Consider the following 21,664-nt stretch of genomic DNA (forward strand, 5'->3'; position numbering starts at 1 on the left):
CACTTAACTCTTCACTGAAATAGTTTCTAATAAATTTGTGTTTTTAAAAGAGTGCCATGTTCATGACGTGAAGTCTCTTTTTGACTCACTCCAGAAGCCAAATTCCAGTCACTTCCTGTCACTAGGATTAGTGACACTCAATCCCAGGTAAATTATCTCCTCAAAACATAGGAATTCAAATTATAGTCATGGAAATTCTACTGGCATTGTAGACATTGGCCTTCCTCAGTTAAGTATCTCTCAACTATCCATCCAAAATTCAATATAGATAAAATCTATTAAGTGAATATAACTGAAAGGAAAAGAAGTCCAACCAACTTTTCAAATATTAAAAAAAAATCTTCTTTTATCTAACCAGGGCTGGATAAAGTGATATATTTAGGCCATATTGTATTGATGACTACTATAAGAAATCACTCCACTTAATAGTTATGCCTATTGTGAGAATATCATCAAAGATACTTTTCATATTAATACAGAGCTTTCTGTAACATTATTCAAGAATAGTTGAAGAGATGTAATTTTCCTGGGAACTTGGTGGTTTTCTATGGTTTTAATCTTGGGGATAGTAAATTATATAACATATTGTTTTTCTTTCTACTCAGCAGTTAGGTAACTTTGGTTTAAATTTGTGGGCCATGAATAGGTCACGAATGTGTACATGTGAAAATAAAGTATATATATTTAGTCTTACATTTGTTTACTTTTTATCTGCAATCTTTACTGTTTTCTTTATTTTTCATTTCCCTTCCACTTCTCTTTTGCTATATGCTGATTCGTTTGCTGCATGCTCTCTTCGGCTTGGTATTTTTTTTCCTCTTTTCCTGGAAGAACATGCAAGATTATTGAATGAATGAATAAATGAATGATGAATGACTTTCCTAAATTTTTAAAGATGAGTGTTAATGTTTGTTTATATATATGAGATCGATTTAATTGTAATTACTGATATAATTGAGGTTGTCTTGATTTCCAAACAACAGTGAGTAGGTTTTGTTTTGTAAAAAAGCATGCCTCAGAAAACCATGGGCCATTTCATCCTGGCTTCCCAATTGACTTTATAAGTACCTCTAGATCAGAGACTATATAATACACTTCAATGTTTGCCCATGTAGTTAGCCGTGGCAAGTCAAGTAGTTTCTCAAAACTTTTGTGATTGATAATGACGGTACTTATTGACAAGATTGTATCTATATCTATGTCAGTTCAGTTTACTTAACATGTCTGTTAGGCACAAGGACTCAATAGGTAATGGAGATAAAAAATAATTATGACCTAGGTCATGCACTCTAGGATAAAAATTAGAGAGTAATGGAGGAAACATACAAAACAAATTATTTCCATCATGCGATTGGTACAGTAATCTAGATATATACAAGGTGTTATAGTGGAATTACATAATAATACTTACTAGCTACACTTGTAATGAGCATAATATATAGAGTTGTGAGATCACTAAGTTGTACACCTTAAACTAATGTAACATCGTGTCAACAATACTTCAAGAATAACCATGTTTCTAATTAAAAACACTTAATAAAAGTAACAAGTTCTGTAATGCCTGTAAATAGTCAATAATTATTTACCAAGTTTCTCCTATGTGTGGATATAATGCTAAGCTCTAGAAATAGAGCACTGAGAAACAACATTCTTTTTTGTTTCCCTTTCTGCTTTTATAGGTTTTAGATTTTTCCCTCCCTTTCTTGGACAATTCTTTGGCTCCTTTCTTTTTGTCTTTTATTGCAATGTATAATTTCTTTTTTCTTCTATTGAAACAAGTTATTCTATCTGCATATGATTAAAATTTTACATGCCATTAGTATATCACCTCACCCTTTTAATATGACTTAACTGTATATTTTGTTTGTTAATTCTAAATATGTTATTCAGAATACAAAGGGTCAAGGACTGTCACCACACATAAACAAGAATGTTACTATTTGAGGAGATTTGAAACATCATTCTAAAATTGGTACCATTATGCTGTTTGTACCTGTGTACCAATAGCATACACCTGAAATTCAGATTTCCATATAAATAAGCTTTTAGAAATGTTTCCATTTCTTTGTTTTGTTTGGATTTTGTCTGTGTTTCAAATAGGAAATTAGGAAAATTCCTCCTATGGAATTTTTATTAACTGCAAGATAGTCATCAGAAAAAGCAGCTTAAGAAGAAACTACATATATATATGTGTGTGTGTGTGTGTGTGTGTGTGTGTGTGTGTGTGTGTGTGTATTTTTCCCCTTGCTGTGAGCAAATGGCATACTTCTCTGGGTTTGAAAAGTCTTATCTAAGATAATTCAATTCAGCTGTGATAAAGCATTATAAAGAACTTCTGTTTTTGTTATCTGAAATTAAATGTAGCTATGTGGACATGTGAGTGAGGGAAAGAAGCCTTGAATGTCTGCTTTAAGAAAAAGAAAAATTACTTGAAGAGTACTTTCTTTAGGAAACCTTTCTCATGACTCCCTCCCTGGCCAAAGTATCATACATTTGCTCTCTCATAAATTCCTTTGAGTTCCTATTTTTATTAAAGAATAACATTGCCATTGTTTCAAGTGTTTAACATTTTCCATATTTCCATATCCTATTACAAATTTTGACTCAAAGGGGGAGCTCACTTTTTGATGAACTGAATTGGGAAAATGAACAGGGCCGTCTAGAAATTTAAGAGACAAATCAGTTATTATATCTAAGGTAAGTATATATCGATTCTAGTTTATCCCAAATTAATACTGTGACATTTTGGCAGTTCTTTATTACAAAAATGAAATTACAAAACATTTGTATCCCACATTAAGTGAAAACAAGTATAGGCTCCAGAAGGGAAAGAATATGGTTATAGACTGATAGGATATTATAATGCCAAGAAGCTTAATCATCATTGATGATCTGCTTTAAATTGATAGGACAAAATCTTTCACATTATTGTCACTGAGTTTTTGCTCTGCTTCTTCCAGAAGACCCTTCATTACATGTTAAAATAATAAACACACAGCAAACAATGAAACATGCAAACAATCAAATCCCATATAACACGGCTTATTCCTATCTGAAAATGGAAGATATATTATATGGTAGTTTGATATTTTCTCTAAAATGAAGCAAAATTACCTCCAACATTAAAAGGTCCAATTTCAGAATTAGCTGCTCTGCTAGTTTATTTTTTTTATTGATTAATTTAAAAAATTTTTTTTTCATTTACATCCAAATTAGTTAGCATATAGTGCGACAATGATTTCAGGAGTAGATACCTTAATGCCCCTTACCAATTTAGCCCATCCCACCCCCCACAACCCCTCCAGTAACCCTCTGTTTGTTCTCCATATTTAAGGGTCTCTTACGTTTTGTCCCCTCCTTGTTTTTATATTATTTTTGTTTCCCTTCCCTTATGTTCGTCTGTTTTGTCTCTTAAAGTCCTCATATGAGTGAAGTCTGCTTGTTTATTTATTTAGTTATTAACCTACTTATTTTAAAAAAGACCTCCATCATTTTTGCTATCACATTCTGCTCTCTTCAGGGTGAGTATGGCAGGTCCTGCCAGAGAAAAATGTATAATCTTTTCAATTCTAAAAAACAAGTAAGTGTCTAAAATGGCCAGTCCTATTGGAGAAAAATGCTTTCTAGTGTCTTTTAAGTATGATAACTTAACAATAGAAAAAACACTGAATGTAAATTTGATTCCTTTAGAAAATAATCATAAACATTTAATCAGGAAATTTTAATTAAAGCATACCATTTATAGTTATAATTTACCCATTATTCTGAAAGGTCAATATTTTTGTAGTAAGGGAGATATTTCCTCTTATTTTTCATCAGTGTACCAGATGGTAACTTGCATATATTTAATAATTGTATATATATATATATAATTCAAATATTATATTTTTTAAAGCAAATCATGTTGTCAGAAGTAGTACAGTGACCACTGAAGCTAAACAGTTCATTTGCTCTAGTTATGCTGACATTGTAGCATGAAACTGCTCCTGTACTCAAAACTTGATAAATGTTTCTTATTTTAGAAACAAGAAATCCTCCAAGGTGCCCCTGGAGGAAAGACCTTCAAGCTTTCATGATTTCCTCTAAATGTTTAAAATCATGCTCTCCTTATGTGTTCTGAGTAACAATTATTGGCTTCTTTCCTGGAAATAAAATGCGCTTTACTCTTTTTTCTCCCTTAGTGGCTTCATGCTGTGTCCTGCTTTTTCCTAAAATTCTGATTTAGTTTTATCATTCATGGCTGATGTAAAGAAACTAAGAAGTAACACAGAGAAATAATGCATTATTTAATAATTATTCATATTATTAGATGTTAGGGTGACTTGCAAAGTGATTTAAAAATCTTACTCCATTAATTTAGGATACATTCAAGAAAGAGGGATGTTTATTATATTTAATGCATATTAGTAATATTGCTTTTTTTATTTTTTTTACATTTATTTTTGAGAGACAGAGATAGAGCACAAGTGGGGGAGGGGCAGGGAGAGAAGGAGACACAGAATCCAAAGCAGGCTCCAGGCTCTGAGCTGTCAGCACAGAACCCCACGCAGGGCTCAAACCCACAAACTGTGATATCATGACCTGAGCTGAAGTCGGACAAAACCGACTGAGCCACCCAGATGCCCCCATATTAGTAATATATATGTGCAATCTAGATTTCAAAATTAAGTAAAGTTTTTGGATAAAATATCCCATGTTGAATTATGAAAGAATTTTGTGGATTTGCTTACTCAGTATAACACATTAAAATGTGCATACTACTTTGATATTTGAAAATTGTTCACTATATACATGAAAAAAATACAAAATAACATGAAGAGTTATGATCCTAATAATGTAAAAAATATAATGTATAGAAATTTATGTAGAAAAATTGGAAAATTATTTTAAGTGTATCATTACATACTTTAATATATATGTAAAATATATCAGCAAATACTATATATAAAGTCAAAATAAGTAATCATAAATGAAATCCATATATTTGGCAATATACAATTTTTAATTTTTGTACAGCACAAAACATAATTTAAAAAGTAGAAACATTTTTGTCATATATGTCACAGTGTTAATGCACATCATTAATAATTCAAATATAATCAGCTTTTATGAGAGAACCAATATAAAATAGCAATCTCAAATAATTATATTATATCTAAAATCTCAAATCTCAATTATATCTCAATCTCAAATATTTATATATATATATATATATATATATATATATATACATAAACATGAGAAAACTTAATTTTAAAGAAACATAAATTAGAACAATATTTGAAATGCCATTATACTATATTTTGATAAAGGCTACTTAAGTGAATTTCTCATAAAGTGGGAATTATATTAGTAAAAGCTGTATAAAAAAACATATCTCAGGGGTGCCTGGGTGGCTCAATGGGTTAAGCATCCAACTCTTGGTTTTGGCTCAAGTCATGACTCCACTCTTCGTGGGTTTGAGCCCCACACTGGGATCCACACTGACAGTGTGCAGCCTGCATGAGATTCTCTCTCTATCCTTCTCTCTCTGCCCCTAATGACTCCTGCTCTCACCTGTGCTCTCTCTCCCTCCCTCTCTGTCTCTCTCTCTCTCAAAATAAATAAAGCAAGCAAACAAACAAAAACAATCAGTATCTCCAATGAAACTATATGAAAATATAACCACCTCCAGGAAATTAATAACCTGATGCTATCTAATGCAAAAAGAATGTTGTAGCCAAATGTGGGCATAACTTTTAAGAACTCATTTAGATTAAGGGAACAAACATTTCTTGAATAGTTCTCCACTACTATATGTAATGCAGTTTGATAACCATTTTTACTCTTATTTTGAAATTCCTATAGAACTTCCAAATAGGCTTTATTAACTTTTTCTGATGGATGAGAAAACTAACACTCAGAAAGGTAGCTATTTTAACTAATGCCACCCAACTAGTAAGGGTGTATCAGAACTGAGCTCTATTTTACACCAATTTAGCTGAATTCAACAAAAATGTATTTAGCACCCTTACCACACATCAAATGATAAGAGAAATAGGTGAATAGATGTGAACATATCATATATGGGTGATCTTGGCCTAAAAAGAGCTTAATAGTTAGAGAGAGAGAGGCTATAGTCATACTAGTTGAAAGGTGGATTTTCTGTAACAAGGATACCACATATGTGTTAAGGAAACATAGTGGAGCTTTATTTTGATTTCAGAATATTTCATGACAGACAAAGCTGTTTAGCCAGGTACAGCTGGCAGGGAGGCTTTTTGTGGAGAGATGTAAGGGAGGATAGGTACAAATGAGGCCACATACAGGGCTGGCTGAAAGGCATGAAATATGAGATGCTGGGACTATTCTTCGGTAAGAATGTGCACAGAGATGAATATCATCCAGTCACCTGTGCAAAGAAGTAGACGATTTGACTTGTATTTTGTTTTTGGAACTGTGTAAAATTAATAAATATTTTGTGCCAGATCTGTAACATTCATATGTATATTATGTGAAAGGGAAATATGTGAAAGGGAATTCTAAAAACTCCCACATTAGTGGACTTTTAGTTTGGTAGTATACTTTTAGGTTTTATATTTAGGACTGAAATTCTTTGATAGATTGGCTAAAATTCATTTCTAGTTATTTGGTTAGAGGCTAAGGCACTTTTAATAGCTTATGACCATAGTTTGAAACCACTTAAATTCTAACCATGATTATCAAATAAATATCATTATTTCTTATATTTATTGAATAGTTTATAAAACATTCTAAAAATAATTATTTTCATAATGACTTCAAATGCTTTGTGCACTTTAGTAAAATTATTATTAGCCTCAAGCCTAAGTGGTCTTCCTGCCATTTCCTAGTTTACTGTAAGAGTCAAATATATCTCTCCTGTGAATTTATGACTTACATGCTTAATTATAGAGCAGTCAACCTCTCACTCATACTCTTTAGTTGTTTTAATTACATGTTATAAAAGAAAATAAAATATTTTTTTCTTACTATACCAAAATGCCTATATCAGTAGTATTTAATGTTTTTATCAACATTTTGGAAAATGTTGGAAAAGAAAATAACTTTTCAGCGTTTAAGGAAGTAACTATGTTTTACTTCAAAATGAATCCAAATATTACTTTAGACTGGTATTAGTTACGAAGCCAGAAACATGTTGTGATTTATTGAATTTATCTACCTAAATAAGTTAATGTGTCAAGATTATTTAGACTCACTTTTCTCCGTCTCTGATACAATAGTTGTGGATGAGAACAATCAGTGAGCTATTTTTTTTTTTTCTTTTTCTTTGATGAACAGAAGTAAGTGAGATGAAAAAGGGAGGGGGGAGGGAAGGGGAGGGGAAAGGAAGGGAAGAGAAGGGAAGGGAAGGGAAGGGAAGGGAAGGGAAGGGAAGGGAAGGGAAGAGAAAAGTGTATGAGCAGAGAGGATTTTACTGTTACAATCTCTTAATCACACACAAGCGTTTCTAGGGTGAGCACCAAAACTGAAGTCTGTTAGTATTTGTATTAGATTCAAGCCCACTCTAAGTCTGCTTAGGAGGGGGAAGATGAAGATGCTAGGAGCTGAGCCCAAGTGCCAGAGGAGACATGATGATCATCATGAACACTCTTGAGAGAAAGTGTATATTGACTAAAGGGATGAGGAATAGAGTGGATGTGATAATTTCTGTTTCTTTATGTTTGCATACCTAAAATACACCTCTTATTTTCCTTTTAGGTGCCTAGTATTAAATAATGTTTAAATTAATCAACAGTTATTAACAATGAAATCAAGATAAGGGAGAATAGAATACAAATAAACTTTAAATTATTGAGGTGATTCACAAATAATCTTGCATTAGAAACTTTACACCATAGGTTCAAATTGGAACTGTTTCTAATTTAAATTAAGAAACAGGGCCATACATTTAATAAAAGATGCCCAAGTCTTGCAATCTTTTAAGTTTGAATCAGTTTCCAAAATGCAACGAATGATTTCTAAATAAACAATGCTATGCTGCTTTGGCTTATAAATGTAATGTGTAATATATCAATTACTTGCTTTTAAAAAGTTTTGTAAATATGGTTTGAACCTCCTATTTTAATGTTTTAATCATATGAACAAAGTTCTGGGCAACTTCCAGATCAGAGAAAGTTTAGTAAAGTTGAGTCTGAGTTAAACATATTTTCCCTTTGGGATAATTCATAGCTTTGCATATTTTCCCTTTCCTTCCTTATTTCCTTCCTTCTTCCTTCCTCCCTCTCTCCCTTCCTTTTTCTTATCTATGTTTATTTATTTTTATGTATACACATTTTCTCAATTTTTGATGTATAATTTCCATATTTTTACAGATGGATACATATGCATATCTATAAATTACAGTCAAATAGTTTACATTAATTGTATCCCTTCATTACATATTTTTAAAGTGTGAATATTTTTTCATAGCAAATTACATATAAAAGCAAGAAAAGCAAGGTAATTTTGTTATTTCAATTTATTTATTTTGGAAATATAAATAAGGGTGGCATCAATAATCAAAAACAGGGAGATTAGTTTCTAAACTATAGGTTACTGAGAACAAAAATAAATGTTATCCTTTATGACATAAGGAAATATATTTATATAGTGTTTTTAAATCATTTTCATCTGTTAGTTGTTAATATATTTTATTAAGTTAAAGTAAAAATTTCAGGGGCATCAGGGTGGCTCAGTCAGTTAAGTGACTGACTTTTGGTTTCAGCTGAGGCTGTGATCTCACAGTGCATGAGTTTGAGCCCCATGATGGGCTCAGTGCTGACAGTGCAGAACCTAGTTGGGATTCTCTGTCTTCCTCTCTCTCTGCCCCTCCCCCAATTTACTGTCTTTGTCTCTCTCAAAATAAATAATTAAACTTAAAAAAAAATTAAAAATTAATTATAAATTAAACTAAAATAATGATAATAAAAATGGAATTCGTGGGGTGCCTGGGTGGCTCATTCAGTTAAGCATCCAACTTTGGCTCCGGTCATGATCTCGTGGTTCATGGGTTCAAGCTTCACATGGGACTCTCTGCTGACAGCTCAGAACCTGGAGCCTGCTTCAGATTCTGTGTCTCCCTCTGTCCCTACCCCTCCCTCACTTGCACCTCCATCTCTCTCTCTCTCTCTCTCAAAAATAGACATTAAAAATTTTTTTTAAATGGAATTTGTGTTTGTTGTGTATATGTATGTGTTATATAACAAAAAGTTAGTGCTTATACTAAATTATTTCCCAGAATCTCCAAATTGTTGATGACTTGTTTACATGTATTAGTTTATTCCCTTAAACAAAATTTATATAAAACGTTATAAAGATTTGAATACCATTATAGGTACTTATTTTTATTTCATTTTTAAATTCATAAATTGCACTCCAACCTAAACTACACTCCTGGGTTCACAGAAGACAGGAAAATAAAAAGTTGTAACTATTTATCTTAATAAACAGTAAAAAATGAAAGGCATAACTATTAATGTATTTTCCACAAGGGAAGAATAAGCTGTAAAGATGTGCCTTGTATGAATGTATGTGACATTTATGTCACTCTTGAGACACAAAACAGAATTCAGGTAACTGCAATATTATGCATCAACCTATTTTACCTTTTCGATTTTCAAGTAGGACACAATTCCTAATGATGGCAAGTTTTCCTTTGTAAGCTAAGAAACAGAACTGTAGAGAAAAATTCTTTCTTTCTGTACCTGTGTCCCTGAGATAGTATAAGATTATTTAAGTATTTCCTGAGATTATTCTTCATTGTGAATTAAATGAATTAGAAATATATATATCCTTTTAAAACTGGATGAAAATTATTTGAAAGTGTACAATGATCTACAAAAGAGTAAGAATTATCAACAAGGATTTATTTGCATGAATTCTAGAATTGTGCTAACATGAGTTTAATAAAGGATACCTCCTAATACTTAATATGTTTTTCTATCTTTTTAAAACCGCTGAACCTTATTTACCTTAATTTCAAGCTAATTGAATCATTCCTCTACATGCTGACACTTTTTTTTCGATGTCTTAATACGTGCTTTATTTTTTTAAATTTATTATTAAAGTACAGTTGACATACAATGTTATATTAGTTTCAGGTGTGTAACATAATGATTTGATAATTCTATACATTACTCAGTGCTCACCATGGTAAGTGTAGTCACCATCTGTCACCATACAACATTATTACAATATTATTGACTATATTCCCTATGCTGTACTTTTCATCTTCATGACTTATTACATAACTGGAAGTTTGTACTTCTCAATCTCCTTCATTTATGTTACTCATCCCCCAACCCAACTCCCCTCTGACAACTACCAGTTTTCTGTATTTAAGAGTCTGTTTTTTATTCTTTGTTTATTTGTTTTGTTTTGTTTTTAGATTTCACATATACGTGAAATCATATGGTATTTGTCTCTGACTTATTTCACTTATATAAAATTTTTAAGTTCTCTGTAAATTACATAGATTTCAAGAGAGGTGGAATAACTCCAGAAATAGTTATCTGATACGTTTCTGTGCTGGGTTACCCACTTGATAGACTAAGAAACTGATGTTTAAAGAAAATACTTTTATTCATCAGATGAAAAGTTAGAATTATTTGAGTCTCTTACATTTATTTATAATTTTCTATTGTTTCTATATTTAGTTATACAGGGTTGAGGGAACATACCATAATGTTTTCTGTATACAGTGTCACTGGAATCAATCTGGCCCTGCCATTGAAACTATTTTAATCTGCATCACTTACAACAGAAAAAAAAAAAAAAAAAAGAGCAAAATTACATAAGTTCCCTTAAAACATACCTCTTCTATTGTGGTATAAACTAGAAAACGTTGCAAGTAAAAGTGATGAAATCTTTAAAATAAAACTAGCAATGACTGGCATCTGACAGGAAATCATAGTTTTTCTAAACTTATGATTATTAATTTGTGGTTTTAAATACATTAACATTTATTTAAAGTCATAGCACACATCAGGCAGAGTATAACACTTTTTTTAGAGGCTGTGACACCTCATAATCGCAAAATTGTGCTCAAATTCTTTGTGCTTCTTTGGTGAAGTAGTATTTATATAGTCATAATATCAAAAGTACTTATGGGGGCTCCTGGGTGGCTCAGCCGCCTAAGCCTCTGACTTGGGCTCAGGTACTGATCTCGTGGTTTACGGGTTCGAGCCCTGAATCGGGCTCCGTGCTGACAGTTCAGAGCCTGGCGCCTGCTTTGGATTCTGTGTCTCCCTCTCTCTCTGCCCCTCCCCCCTCGCGCTCTGTTTCTCACTTCTTCAAAAATAAATAAACATCAAAAAAAAAACCATTTTTTAAATGACTTATGGATATTTCCCTTTATTTCTTTTTTCAATTTTTTTTTAACGTTTAATTATTTTTGAGACAGAGAGAGACAGAGCATGAACGGGGGAGGGGCAGAGAGAGAGGGAGACACAGAATCTGAAACAGGCTCCAGGCTCTGAGCTGTCAGCACAGAACCGAACGCGGGGCTCGAACTCACGGACCGCGAGATCACGACCGCAGCCGAAGTCGGATGCTTAACCGACTGAGCCACCCAGGCGCCCCTTCCTTTATTTCTAAAGAGAGACAAGATAAGCCAGTGCTCCTGTTTAAATATTTGAATTAAAATAGTACATAGTACACACTTAATAACTACTTAGCAAAGGATAATTAATAGAAACTATATTTAAAGTTAAGTATTAATGAACTGTAATCGTATGTAATTTTAAAAGACTTTGACAGGGCCACCTGGGTGGCTCAGTCAGTTAAGCATGTGATTCTTGATTTGGGCTCAGGTTATGATTTCACGGTTTGTGAGTTTGAGCCCCACATAGGACTCTGCACTGGTGGTGAGGAGCCTGCTTGGGATTCTCTATCCTTCTGTCTCTGCCCCTGCCTTGCTCTTGCTGTCACCTGTGCGCGCGCTCTCTCGCTCTCTCTCTCTCTCAAAATAAATAAATAAATAAATAAATAAATAAATAAATAAACTTAAAAAAAAAAAAAAGAAAAAAAAAAAAAACAGGCAAACTCCTAACCAATGGTCTCTGTATGACTATCTCCTTTGCCTGGAAGGACCTTTCTCCAGATATATTTATAGGTTAAACTGCTCACCTGTTTAACTCTTTACTCACTGTTACCTGCCTTAGGAGGAGTGTAACCTCATTTAGACTATTAAACCTCTCCCTATGACCAGAATCTTAAACCTTTCACCATTACCTATTTTTAATTTTTGCCTTAGCCTTTATGACTTAACATATTATATAATTTATTATATTATTTTAGCATATTAATCTTTTATTATATTTATAAGAATCTACTTATTAGAATTAAAGCTCTGAGATCCTTTTGTGTTCAGTAGTGTATCCCAAATGCCCAGAAGAGTGCCAGCCAGTTAACAAATATTTGTCAAATAAATAAATGAATAAAGTAATAACTGTTAAAAGCCTCTATTAATAAGAATTAGATTCATTTGTAATAAAAAATAAATTAATGAAAGCTAGAACAATATGGGTGTTTATCTTTTACATAAACAAAAGCAGTTTAGGGGGCTAGTTTGATGATTTATGAAGTATCAATATCCAAACTACTTCTATCCTTTTGTACTGCTATTCTCAATATGTGGCTTCTACCTAAGGGTTCTAAATGACTACTGAATTCATAATCTAGGCAGAATAACAAGAAAAATGATATAAGGAGGGCACATCCCATATATTTAAGCCACTTCCTAAACGTTGCACATACCAATTCACTCTACATTTCATTGCCCAGAACTTAGTCACCTTGTTACATCCAGTGGAAACAGAGGTTTGGAAAAGAGTTCTTATTCTAGAAAGTTACATGCTCAGCTGAAGATCCAGGGTTCTACTACAAAAGAAGGGAAAATGGATATTTATTGAAAACTCTGTCATAAAATTCAAATGTATATGATGAGTGAACAATTAGATATAAAATTGGTAATCATAAAAATTTTTTTAGCCAGCATCAGTATTGGTTTACATGTGTTGTCACAGATTAATTGCACTCAGATTCAAAAGGGTCCTTATTTGGACAATAAATTGCATAATCACCTTACATATCTGACTGTAGGTCAGTAGAAATACCTGTGCTAAAAATGTATTTTTGGGAATCAGGAGCACATGTACTATGTAAAACCAAGAAAAAAGTATAAGGTTACCTAGAGAGCTAGAGAGCTGACATATAGACATAGGAGAGAAGAGGTTCTATAACAGATCTAAGATACTCTACAATTTGAAGGTCCAAAAGGCAGAGTAGGTAAACCAGTTAAGTTAGAGGAAAATCAAAGGGAGGTTGGTTTCATAGAGTCCAAGGGAAAATAGTGTTTCAAGAACTATGCAAATAATCTTGATAGATGAGATAAAAATGAGAACTGAGAATTTACCATTAGATTTAGCAATGTAAAGAAAAGTGATTGGTCTTAACAATAACTGTTTAATTAGAACCATCACCACAAAATGGAAAGAAAACAATTGGAGAAAAAAGTATACGATTGTTTGGAAAATTTACTTCAAATAAATAAAGTTGTGAAGGAAAGATTGATATGCTTTGTTTAAAATTATTTTTTAGTTTATTTATTTTGAGAGAGAATGAGCATGAGTGGCAGAGGGGCAGAGAGAGAGGGAGAGAGAAACCCAAGCAGGCTCTGTTCTGTCAGAGCAGAGCCTGATGTGGGACTCAATCTCATAAACTATAAGATCACAACATGAGCTGAAACCAAAAGTCAGAGGCTCAACTCAGGCACCTTAACACTTTTTTTTTTTTTAATCTTAAAACAAGAGTACATCTCAGCATGTAAGTATACTGAAGAGACCAATTCAGTAAAAACTGAAAATGTAATGATGCTTGGAAAGTAGGTAGCCTTTGAGAAAGTGAAGGGGATGCAATCCAATAAAGCAGAGGGACTGGCCTTATACAGAAGCCCACTTTTGAAAGAGTAAAGTCTTCCTGGATGAGTGGATTGATAGATTTAATGGCTAAAGAATGCAAAAACTCTTGTCCAATTTAAATTCTTTTTTTTCTTTAAATATCATCTCAGCTGAGCGAGGAGGGAGCATTGGGAAATTAAGATTAAACGGAACTGGGAGAGTATTGTCTAGATCAGACCTCGATACTCAGAGTGAATCTGATGGTCAATAGCATTAATGTCACCTAGAGCTTGCTAGAAATGCAGATTCTCAGGTATCTCACAAGACTTTCAGAAACTGCATTTTAATAAGATCTCCAAGTGATTTGTGTGCTCATTAATTTTAGGAGTCACCAATCAGAATAGGAGACTGAATTTGTAAGCAAACAGTGGTAGTATTGTCCAAATGACTAGTTGCCCTTTTGAGATTAGCAGTCATGATTTTAAAGTGAGTTTAAGTTTTCTGTTAACCATTTCAGCCAACATCTTAATTAAATTCTCTTGTCATTTCAAACTTAAGTCTAAAACAAAATCTGTTTCTCCACTAGTCTCCCCCATCACAGTAAATGGCACCATAATCGCCTCTGCTGTTTGAACCAAATATCAATAAGTCAACCTTGATTCATTTTTGCTCTGCCAACTATACCCTAATCCATTAGAATGTACTATATGGACTTTACCACCAAAACCCACATGAACTCTGTTTCTTTCAATCTTCTCAGCTGCTATGCTAGTCTAATTTCTATCATCTCTTCTTGATGTCAACAGCCTCCTCATTGCTGTCTGTGTTTCCACTTTCAAACTGTCAATGATTTCTTCATATTCTAGGAATGTTAAACTAACAGGGAAATCTGTTATAAGACGGCCGACAGGACTGATAGGGAAATTCCAGTCCCTGACTAGACTCCCCTTCCGGGTTCTTCTTCCCACCCTGATTGCTGCACATGCCAAATTACTACTAATGCGGAATGTGCAAGTAAGAGACTATAAATTGTTACCTCTGCTTATGCTCAGGACTCAAAGCTTTGGAGAGTGATCTCCTCTGAGCCCACTGGTGTAAAATAAACCTCCTGCCTTTCAAGATCCCCAAGTGCCACTTGGTTCTTCCACCGGGTGATTCAGACCAGGTTCCATAACAAAACAAATGAACAAACAAAATAGTTGGAACAACCACAAATTGTAGCCAACTTAAAAGACCTCTCATCTGAAATATAATTACAAGAATGCAGGTTAGTTCACACTGAGAAGATAAACCTGAATTTGAAAGAAAGATTATTTAATTTCTACTTTCAATTATTTGAAGGGCAAAGAATCACTAACGCATTCTGATTGCCAAAGAGCCACACACTGGGCTAGGCACTGGAAATCCATTATTTCCATTTCTTTAACACTTAATGATAGTTTTCACTTAATCACAACCTCCCAGGCCATTAAAACTTGAACTGTGACCAGAGTAATGGTATAAGAATTATTACAGCAATCTAAAGCATAGAAATATTTGAGAGTATCTCATTGAATATCACTTGAAGTATTCAAGCACAGTAAAGAAAGCCACTGACAGAGATGCCATGGAGATGATTTAGCATGAGTTGAGTAGTTGTGCTAGATGATGATAAGTTTATAGTATCATTGAATTCCATGGTTCTGTGATACATTGTAACCTAGAATTCATTGCCAAAATGAAATTCAGTGTATTTACATTTAGAACATCGTGTGAAATATTCTATGATGTGGATAAGAAAAAAGAATTTCCACCAGATTTATTGGGGCCATCAAATTAATAGGAAGATGCAGAACTTTCTGAAATTTCAAATGAATCTACCAACTAGGCCTTGTTCCTGTGGTTGTTAACATTTCATCAATGAAATCAGATTGGAAGGAGAATGAAAGTTGCCCCAAACCAATAAATTAATTACACAGATTCACAGATTAATGGATATGGCACATTGCACACAGCCAAAACTAAATACACTTCCTGATAATGACTCTGGCTAACAAATTCATTATACTGTGCTATTCTACAGTGGGTTACTCTTGTATATACTATCTATATAAATATTTAAATACAAATATATATGTATTAATATATATTTATAACATTTATATTTACAAGTATAAATATATATTTAATAGTTCAATGCTTTCATTTGCACAGACTTTGTTTTTTCTTCAGATGCCCAGGTTAGCCATACTTACATACATTAAGTTTCCCAAACTGCCATGCTCTCACAAGACTCTGTGCCTCTAAGTATACACTTTTCCTTTGCCTAGGCTACATTTTGTTGGGAAGTTGTGCCAATGCACACCATGCTTCTGATGAGCATTTTTTTCACCTCATTAAAAATTATAAAATCAATGACCCTGGAATGCTTTTAAGTAAAAAATGTAAGAATACAAGCAAAACTAAATTTAAAATAATAAAAAAATTATAATAATAGACCAGAATACAACTTTAAAACATAAAAACTACAAATATATTCACTTGCATAGAGCAAATAAAGAATTGATGGTAAAGTAAATTAAATGCTATGAAAATATTTTTACCAAGTGATACTCAGGGGCGCCTGGGTGACTCAGTCGGTTAAGTGTCCGACTTGGGCTCAGGTCATGATCTCACTGTTCATGGGTATGAGCCCCATATCAGGCTCTGTGCTGACAGCTCAGAGCCTGGAGCCTGCTTCGGATTCTGTGTCTCTATATCTCTCTGTCCCTCTCCTGCTTGTGCTCTGTGTCTCTCTCCTTCTTCCTCTCAGAAATAAATAAATATTAAAAAAGTGATACTCAAATAATCTTAACTTTAAAAGAAACATAAAATAGCATAAAAATTGCAGAGAGAGGTAGAGGAAGATGGTGGCAGAATAGGAGGACCATAGGCTCCTCCCCTCCCATGAACATGACTAGATAATTATCAAATCATCCTAAATACCACAGAAATCAACTTGAAGAGTGACAGAACAAACTGTACAAATAAATGGAGAGAAGAGGCCACGTCAAAGACGGTAGGAAGTGCAGAGATGTGGTTTGGGGGAGAAACAGATCACAAGGGAAATGTCATGGTTGTAGAGAAAGGAGAGAGAGAGAGGAAGGAGCATACAGGGGAACAAAGAAGGAGAATATTTACCCAAAGTTATTGTCAGGGAAAAAAAGAGGGGTTGATTTTTGTGTTGTCCTACAGAGAAGGCAGGCAAACAACCAGGAGGCTGATGGCGTGGAAACAGAGATCTGAAGAATGCTTGGGGCATAAAATGGGGATTTATTTGCTTTTCTTGGAGCATATCCCTGAGAGTCATCTTTCATGGAGATGTCTCTTTGGGGACAAAGGAGCTGGCTGGTGCCATTTCCCTCCCCTGTCCCTCAGCCTAAATGCAGAACCATCTGCTTAAAGCAGCTCAGCGCCCCATACTCTGCCTAACACCAAGTCCCACACCTGTGTTTTCTGGAGGGGCTACCATTCTCAGTGAAGTTTGCCTAAGTCCCAGCACAGAGGGGCCATTCACCAAAAGTCCAGCAGAAACCCCTGGCCACACCATATCTCTGGAACAGAGTTCTGCAGTGTTTCGGTTCCACTGGAAGTAATATCAGGTTTCATTTCACAAGCAGACAAGAACACACCTAGTTAAACTTGCCACATTCTGGCCAAGGTTCAAGCACTGACCACTGCAGGCAAGGAGAGCCTCTGCAGATAACTGGCCTAAAGGATAGAGCAGCCAAAACACAACAGCACAGCACACACAACACACATCAGGACACTCCCTGAAGTGGCAGGCACTGGACACAACATAACCTCTTCTTCATACAGCCATTACTGTCAGAAGCAGGAAACAGACTTTTCTAATACAATAAACAAGGTAGGGACATAGACAAAATGCAAAGATGGAAGAATTCATCCCAAATGAAAGAACAAGATAAGATCATGGCCCAATCTAAGCAAAACAGATATGTTACATGATGGAGAATTTGGGGGTGTTTTGGTCATCTTATTTTTTCTTTTTTTTCATATTTTCATTTAAATTCTACTTAGGTAACATATAATTAACATGTATATAGATAACATACTCCTTTCAGGAGTAGAATTTAGTGATTCATCACTTACATATAATAGTGCTCAACACATTAAGGGTCTTCTTTAATACCTGATGGAGCATTTAAAACAACAATCATAAGGATACTAGCTGAGCTTGAGAAAAGAATGGAAGATTTCAGGGAGACCCTTACCACAGGGATAAAAGAGTTAAAAAAGAATCAGAAATTAAAAATGCAATAACTGCGATTGGAAACAGGCTTGACACAATGAACACGAGCATGGGCGAAGAGGAATGAGTAAGTGATAGAGAAGGTGAAATAATGGAAAATAATGAACCTAAACAAGAGAGAAAGAATTACTGAATGTGAGAATCGACTTAGGGAATTTGGTGAATTCATTGAATGTAATAACATTCATATTATAGGAGTCCCAAAAGAAGAGAGAGAAAAGGGGGCAGAAAATTTATTTTAATAATTAATAGCTGAAAACTTGTTGAATTTGGGGAAGGAAGCAGACATCCAAATCTAGGAAACTCCCATTTAAACTCCCACAGAAAACTCCCATTTAAAACAGACAAACAAAAAAGAAGAAAAAAAGCAGGCTGACACCAAGACATATTGTAATTTAATTTTCAAAATATATTGATAAAATGTCTTAAAAGCAGCAGGACAAAAGAAGTCCTGAATGTACCCATAAGGCTCCAGCAGTTCTCTCCACAGAAATTTAGCAAGCCAGAAGGAAGGATCATGATATATTTAAAGTGCTGAATGGGAAAAATCTGTAGCCAGGAATGCTCTATCCAGCAGGGCTATCATTCAGAATACAAAGAGGGATAAAGAGTTTCCCAGAAAACAAAAACTAAAGGAGTTTGTGACCATTGAGCCAGCCCTGCAAGAAATATTAAAAGGTATTATTTGAGTGGGAAGGAAAGACTGAAAGTGACAAAGAAAAGAAAGGAACAGAGAAATCTTCAGAAACACCAAAACAAGTAATAAAATGGCAATATATACATATCTCTACATAATTGCTTTGACTGTAAATGGACTAAGCACTCTAGTCAAAAGATACAGAGTGTCAGAATGGATAAGAAAATAAAACTCATCTATATGCTGCCTATAGAGGTTCATTTTAGGCCTGAAGACAGCTGCATATTGGAAGTGAGGGCATAGAGAAATATTTATTTTGCATATCGATGTCAAAAGAAAACCAGAGTACCAATACTTAGACTAGACCTTAAAACAAAGACTAGGAACACCTGGGTGGCTCAGCAGGTTAAACATCTGACTCTTGATTTCAGCTCAGATCATGATCTTGCAGTTTCTGGTTTCAAGATCCATGTTGGGTTCCATATTTCAGGGCAGAATCTGCTTGGGATTCTCACTGTCTCCCTCTCTGTCAGGCCCTCCCCCACTCGCAGTCTCTCTCTCTCTCTCCTCTCTCTCTGTCTCTGTCTCTCTCTCTCTAGAAAATAAAACAAAACAAAACAGAACTTAAAAAATAAGTAAAACTAAGACTGTATCAAGAAGTGAAAAAGGACACTATATCATAATAAAGGGGACAATTCAACAAGAGAATCTAACAAGTGTAAATTTTAATAGGAATATTAATTCGGAAACACCCAAACGTATACAACAATAATAAACATAAATAAAGTAATAGATATACAATAATAGTAGGGGACTTTAACACCTCACTTACAGCAATGGATATCATTTAAACAGAAAATCAGCAAGGAAACAATGGCTTTGAGTAACACACTGGACTAGAATGATTTAACAGATATATTCACAATATTTCATCCTAAAACAGGAGAATACACATTCTTTCCAAGTGCACATGAGACATTCTCCAGAATAGATTGCATACTAGGTCACAAATCAGGTCTCAACAAATACAAAGACTGAGATCACACCATGCATATTTTCTTATCACAACACTATGAAACTTGGAGTCAACCACAAGAAAAAATGTGGAAAGAGAATAAAAACATGGAGGTTAAACAACATGCTACTAAACAATGAATGGATCAACCAGGAAATAAAAGAAGACATTAAAAAGAAAATACACAGAAGCCAGTGAAAATGAAAACACGATGGTCCAAAACCTTTGGGATGCAGCAAAAGAAGTTGTAAGAGGGAGGTTTATAGCAATACATGTCTAACTTATAAAAGCAAGAAAAATCTCAAATAAACCACCTAACCTTAAATCTAAAAAGCTAGGAAAAGAACAACAAATGAAGCCTAAAGCAAGGCAAAGGAAGGAAATAATAAAGATTAGAGCAGAAATAAATGATATGGAAAATTCACAAATAATAGAGCAGATCAATGAAATCAGGAGTTGGTTTCTCAAAAAAAAAATAATAAAATTGATAAACCCCCTAGCCAGAATTATCAAAAAGAAAAGAGAAAGGACACAAATAAATAAAATCACAAATGAAAAAGGAGAATTAGTAACCAACACCAAGGAAGCATAAATGATTATAAGAGATTATTATGAAAATTATATGCCAACAAATTAGACAACCTGGAAGAAATGGGTAAGCTCCTAAAAAACATATAAACTACCAAACCTGGAACAGAAATAGAGAAACTGAACAGACCAATAACCAGCAGAGAAATAGATTCAATAATAAAATAGCTCCCAATAAACAAAAGTCCAGGGCAAAATGGCTTCACAGGTACATTCTACCAAACATTTAAAGAAGAGTTAATACCTATTATACTCAAACTATTGCAAAAAATGGAGGAAGAAGGAAAATTCCAAATTCATTCTATGAGACCTGGATTACCCTGATACCAAAACCAGATAAAGACTCCACTGAAAAAGAAAACTATAGGCCAATATCCCTGATGGACATAAATGCAAAAATTCTCAAGAAACTACTAGCAAACTGAATCCAATAGTACATTAAAAGAATGATTCACAATGTAAAGTGGGTTTATTTCTGGACTGCAAGTGTGGCTCAATACTCACAAATCAACCAACATGATACAACGCATAAATAAAAGAAAAGCATAAGAAGTATATGATACTTTCAACAGATACAGAACAAGCATTTGACAAAGTACAACATCCATTCATAAAAACCCTCAACAAATTAGGCTTAGAGAGAACATACCTCTAATATAGGTCATTACAAAACATAATAAAGACCATATACAAAAATCTCACCACTAATATCATCTTCAATGAGGATGTTCCCTATGGTCACAAACAAGAGATGTCCACTCTCACCACTATTATTTCATCATATCACTGGAAATCCTAGCCACAACAATCAGACAAGAAAAAGACATAAAAGATTTCTAAATCAGCAAGAAAAAACTCCAACTTCCACAGTTTGATGACATGATGCTCTATACAGAAAACCCAAAAGACTCTTCTGAAAAGTTTCTAGAACTGATACATGAATTCAGTAAAGTTGCAGGAGACAAAATCAATGTACAGAAATCTGTTGCATTTCTATACACGAATAATGAAGCAGCAGCAAGAGAAATCAAGGAATCAATCACATTTACAATTGCACCAAAACCATAAGATAGCTACGAATAAACTTAATCATAGAGGAAAAAAGAAAGAAATAAAGAAAAAAAAAGAAAGAAATCTATACTCTTAAAACTATAAAAGACTCATGAAAGAAATTGAAGAGGACACAAAGAAATGGAAAGATATTCCATGCTTATGGATTGGAAGAGGGAGTATGG

General features: G+C 33.8%; 1 long non-coding RNA gene across 1 annotated transcript in view; it reads right to left on the reverse strand.

The window, feature by feature from the left end:
* Positions 1-648: 648 nt before the first annotated feature.
* The window catches only part of LOC122231119, a 32,030-nt gene continuing 11,014 nt past the window's right edge, over positions 649-21,664 (reverse strand). Inside the window, exons 3-5 of the long non-coding RNA XR_006208277.1 lie at positions 12,795-12,879; positions 10,680-10,752; positions 649-824 (exon numbers count right to left, since the gene is read on the reverse strand). This is a non-coding gene — a long non-coding RNA (uncharacterized LOC122231119). The remainder of the gene's footprint in view (positions 825-10,679; positions 10,753-12,794; positions 12,880-21,664) is intronic.

Source organism: Panthera tigris, chromosome D1 (genome assembly GCF_018350195.1).
Source record: "Panthera tigris isolate Pti1 chromosome D1, P.tigris_Pti1_mat1.1, whole genome shotgun sequence".
NCBI classification, from domain to species: Eukaryota; Metazoa; Chordata; class Mammalia; order Carnivora; family Felidae; genus Panthera; species Panthera tigris.